Genomic DNA, 6,039 nt, shown 5'->3' with positions numbered 1-6,039 from the left:
TCAAAAAGGCCTAAAAGATTGGCTGCTTTGAAAGGCACACAAAAAACGAAAAATCTTTATCTTCATGGAAATGCTTAATATTTATTACTTGTACCTTGTAAATAATTCTTGTATATATTTAATTGTATGGGACGTGAGTTTTTATTTTACTACTAATAAATAGATATTCAATTTCTTCTGACACTAAAACAGTTGAAATTGAATGTCTTTGCTGGGTGTTGAAAAAAAAAGTGAAACTTTTTTTCACTTTGTTCTTTTTAACTTTTGAGTGTAGTGTCCACCCTTTATGGTCCTTGATTTCTACTCTTTGCTTGTTTCAAAATTTTACGAATGGGTTTTTTTTTGGGGGGGAAAAGTTTGAATTATTTATAATGGTTAGTTCGTGTTCTTGCTTTGGAGACTCATTCAGTTTCAGAATGTTACGTTTTAAGTTTGGAAAAGCATCAATAGTTTGCAACCATAAAATTCCTCCTTTAAAGTGATCAAATTTAATACTAGAGTTTTGAGACTGAAAGAAAACCTTTAATCCACCTCAAAAGTTTACTTCAAGTCCCAGCGTTTGAAGACGGGAAGTGCATTTCCACTCAGCAGCCGAGAAGGGCGGGTCAACTCTTCTGTAATTTTCACCTATTCAGCCTAAATTTTATCATGAAGCATTAAGTGACTAGTGTGACCGTTGGTCGAGGATAATCCTGCTTGGAAGTGCGAACTCTTGGATTGCTTCTTTTTGAGGCTACTATACCATGGAGTTACAGCAAGTTTACATCGACTCGTGAATTAACTACGACAGCTGCAACTGACCTAGAGAGGCTTGCTTGGAGTGGAGGTAAGTTGCAAACCACATTGATGCTTGTGCCTTGTAAATTTCACTCAAGTTACTCATTCATTTTGAATGAATTGTCTCCTTAACCTGAACAATAAAAAATCATCCAAAGGACCAACCATATTGTTTTTATTAAAATTTAGAATTTATTGCCGGTTTAATTACTTATATTTGTGAGGTGTCGGTTTTATTTTGCTCGTTCGAGTTCATATTTGTCCGATCTTCATACATTTATTATATTAATTGGCAATTGAATAGTTTCTGATATTATATTTTCGTATATTTGCTCTCCATTAATAGAGCGTATTTATCGCATATTTATAGATCCTGAGGACATTTCTGATATCGGGGGTTATTAGTGAGGTCGCATCATCAGTCTTCATAGGGACGGATAACCTCGCTTCAATGACAAGAAGCAATAACACAACCTACGATCCTGAGCCATTTTCTCGAATACATATTTCAGTGAAAGTTCTGTCTTATGTAAAATAAATATCTAAATTCGATCTTGATTATAATTTATTGCCATTTGATAAATTTTTAAACTTCCAGTATTTTGAAAATGAAGATAGTAAGATATTCTAACATAAATGAAAGAATAAGACTCTTTAGTAGCAAAGTAAAGCATAATGAAAATAATTGCTATAATGTACTCGGTACTGACACGCGTTCGAATAGAAATATATTTTGTAACAATACAGAGGGTTGTAGGAACCTCTACAGTCTACAGATATCGATGCGTCCAATAAAAGATTTGAGAACGCACAAGTTTCTAGATAAGTATGAGACAAAAATCTTCAAAAACCGAACTTAAATACTTTTGAATCAAGTAAGCGTAATTAGGGCGCTAAGAGCGACGCGTGACCCTGGCTAATGTCTTCGTACTATTTGTAATATAAACGTCTATGTTTTGAATTCAGATTGGTACTAACTGTATTTACACAGTCCCCCTTTTATTACACCCAGTAGGGGGGTAGTGCCATCAGTGCACAACATGCGGTGCACTGTAGGCATTACTTAATTAAGGTTCTTTGCAGCGTGCCTTCACCAATAGTTGCAACCCCTTTCTTTCCTTTTACTGTACCTCCTTTATATTCTTTCTTCCATCTTACTTTCCACCCTCTCCTAACAATTGATTGATAGCGCAACTGCTTCGAGGTCTTCCTCCTGTTACTCCTTTCAAACCTTTTACTGTCAATTTCCCTTTCAGCGCTGAATGACCTCATAGGTCCCAGTGCTTGGCCTTTGGCCTAAATTGTATATTTCTCTCTCTCCACTTTTATTACACTTTGTTTACGGGATTTCCGTTCCACTTACCAGCTTGAGAAAAAAGATAGACACATATTTATGTATTTGTTTGCAAATAAATGTCCGTACTTTTAATCTTAATTGGACCTTCAACAATAACAAATATCCAAGCGAATAATTCGTGTCATTATGACCATCTTTCTAGTTCCTTGAATAACTTGACTCGGTTTCATGCTTAACCTCAATAATGTGTTTTGTGTGTGATAACTAACTTTCTTAACTGCAACCATAAAGTTACATTTCAGAAAATTTCATTTTATGTGACAGAAACTGAATCCGAAAAAATTTATCTCAAACAAATGATATTTCACTTATTATTTATCAAAAAATCTTTTGTGGTCCTCCAGAGATCGATGGTAGTAAGATTGTGACTAATAAAGTAGACAAAAAAAATCGCTTTTTTTATCGGAAGACAAATATTCACCATGAATGGTATAATAAGCTTTATAATTGAGAGGGTTCCTAGTGATTACTTTTCTATTCTGCCAAAACGAGTGGTGGAAACAATAATTAAACTAAAATAATGGCTTAACTCAGATTCTTAAATTATGTAAAAACACGTTTGATGTCAGTAGCACAGCATAATAATAATTGTATATAATCCTTTCATTGGACACTTTTTATATTATTTTGATTTCATAATCTAAAAATAGTATTTGAGACTCTTATAAGTACAAATCACGGTGTGTACCCAATGGAAGTACAAAAAAAAAAAATTTAGAGAGGGTGAGATTCGACCTAATATATCGTACTGATATACTGTACAGTAGGTTATACATGTAGTACATCCAAATTGATTAATTTGCCGCTCGACAACTCAAGGCCTGTCCACACTAGGAAACTGTTTGCAAACAAAGTTTGCGAACAATGTTTCCAAACTGTTCGTGAACTGTTTGCAAACTGTTTGCAAACAGCTTGCAAACTTTGTTTGCGAGCAATGTTTCCTAGTGTTGACAGGCCTTTAGACTCATGAGTTTATAATAATTCTGTGTCAGAATATGACTTTAGAATCGATAATCAATACAAGAACTGAATAGAGCTACAACGATAATTTATCACCATAATAGATGAGGACTAAGGAAACTCAGCTTGTAATTGACGTGAAAGGTTTCTATTGCTGCCGCTGGTAGTATTGACTCTATAGTTTCCTCTTGACTTCACAGCATAGAAAACGTCGTCACGTGAATAAAATGGATCGGCATCAACATTGAAAAAATAAAATAACACATCGCATTCAGGACATGACTGAAAAGCAAGATGGGCAGCAGGGCACGTCGGGCATTTACCATGAGCCTGTTCACCTGGTGTGATTTGTAATCATTTTCTCCCTTGTTTAAAGTTCCGCGTTGGACGAGTGGTTTTCGCACTTGGCTACCAATCTGGTGGTCCGAAGTTCGATCCTCGGCTCTGCCAATGCGGAAACAGAGGATTTTATTTCTGGTGATAGAAATTAATTTCTCGATCTAATGTGGTTCGGATCCCACAATAAGCTGTATGTCCCGTTGCTAGATGACGAATTGGTTCCCAGCCACGTAAAAATATCTAATCCTTCAGGTCAGCCCTAGGAGAGCTGTTAATCAGCTCAGTGGTCTGGTAAAACTAAGATATACTTAATTTTCTCCCTTGTTTAGAGGATAATCATCCTCTTAATCCTTTGAGTTTTTAGCGGATGTATTTCACTAAGAATTGTATTTCCTAAACTGAACGTCTTCATCCAATATCTCGAAGCTATTTCTTGACGAAGGTGACGAGATTTGTGCTTCCGAAATCACTTCAGGATAAATTATGTTCTTTTTTGCAAATTCTACGGCTTCAGATAATGATCTAACAAAGGGTCTATTTATATCTCTTATTTGTATTCATGTGTGCAATTGTTGCCCCTTTATTCGCTGTCATTTTAATTTTCTTCCCCTTTTTCTAATACCTGCAAGGAATGCTGTCACATTCCCAATTTTTGATCCTAGCAATTTCCCAATCCTTACTAAAAGCATATTCATCTGCTGCTGCATAGAAGTGACTCGCTAGTGTTTTTTTTAACTATTATGCCATTGATGTTTACCCTTTAGTATTCTTTTCCAAATGATAAGTCATATGTATACAGAAATTATGTTTTGATAAAATTGTAAAGTAACTAAGTCTACGGGCAGAACCAGCCCCGTTTCAGGGAATCCCTTCAGAGGAGGGTAAGTAGGATGACACTCCATCCTAGGGGTCACCACTATAACCCTGCCAAGTTTCATGCCATTGGATCAGCCGTTTGGCCGTGATTGAATGACAGAGGACGGACGGACAGACATAACGCCCATTATACGAGTAAGATTATGGTGTCAATATAGCAAGCAGTAGCAAATGAGAAAAACATAATCTAATCTATCAGTTGTAAATCACAGCGACGTGGAATTATAAATGATATCCCTATCAGAATAATAAACCATTACTTTTGAAGAAACTATGATACTTCTTCTGAAAAGCAGACAAATGGCAGTACAAATGCTCAACATGTAACGCAGGTCATTCACACGAGGTCAACTCTCTCAGTTAGAGAATGCCTCGCTGAGGTCACGCAGCTTCACCTCACCATAGAAAATGTGTGTTCAGTATTGAAGCCTTGCGAGTGGTCTTTTAAGCCGACGGAATAATATATATCTTCCCTAAATTGATATCAAAATATAGCTATTCTTCCTATTGCTGCCATTATTATTTCAGCCTCTTTCGAGTATCTACCTTCTTCCAACTTGCTTTTCAAGCTTTATATCCTTTAGTTCACATCACCTCACCTCTTTCAAGTTGAAATAAAGGAATGGTATGTGGGAGTACTCTTATATTTCCTCGAGTATAGGCAAACGGCCAATACCAACGGAATTTTTTGTCACCAATATTCAGGTAATTGATCACATTAGTGTTAGCTATTGTAATTAATGATACATCGTTACTTGTATCACCATACTGTCTTCCCCACACCTTACATGGAAATTATGCCATAACATATCACTCCTAAATGTAGAAGAGCAGTATTACATTATTCATATAATTGTGAATATTACCTCTGCTTGTAATTTGCCTCACCTTTGGCCCTTTGGAAACATATCTTCCTGCATTAATAGGGATCCATTATGTTAGGCTACAGCAGTGATGGTCACTACATTAGTCTCCCGTTCTTAAAGAAATATCCTTTCAACAAACGCTTTATAATGTTGGGAGAGGATTCCGCACTACAGAATATGGAAAAGTAAATGCATGCAGCGGCAAAAATTTGAAAAAAAAATCAGAGTGAATGTGAGTAAGGGGAAGGTTATGAGGGTGAATAGAAAGGAGAGATGGGCCAGTGAATGTTGAATGAATAAACAAATGATGTCAGGAGAGCAGAATAGGTGTAAGCAAGGGAGGTTCACAAGATGTCCAAAAGACTGTGAAGATACTGAGTTTTTGGGAAACGCTGGATAGGAATGTATGAAAGGAAAACTGAACCAGTGCAAATGAAGTCTGGATCTGAGTGAAAGTAAAGAGGACTGTGGAGATACGTTGACAGTGAAAAGGTTATGGTAGGTGAAAGGAGGACTTAGAGTATTCTGAGGTGATGTGGGTATGTGGAAGGACTGCAGGTAATTTGGAATTGTTAGGATAGAGAAGCCTTGGATAGTTGGAATAGAAGTGCTGCTGAAGAGGAAGGGCCTTAATATCCAGGAAGTGTGAGTACACACGACATGTAGGTGAATGGCTCACTGGGTGTAGGGGGTTGGCACATCACTGATAAACCCTCTGTGTCAAAGCATGAGATGGTTATGTTATGGAATTTTTCTTTGTGATTCACTAGTTAAAATAGGGGTATGATAGTGACTTGCTGTGCTAATCTTTCTCAGGAGCCATCCTCTATTAGGGAAAATGGTTTGATACACAAATTATGTATG

This window comes from Macrobrachium nipponense, chromosome 23, assembly GCF_015104395.2.
Source record: "Macrobrachium nipponense isolate FS-2020 chromosome 23, ASM1510439v2, whole genome shotgun sequence".
In the NCBI taxonomy this organism is placed as follows: domain Eukaryota; kingdom Metazoa; phylum Arthropoda; class Malacostraca; order Decapoda; family Palaemonidae; genus Macrobrachium; species Macrobrachium nipponense.
This window is presented reverse-complemented; position numbering follows the sequence as displayed.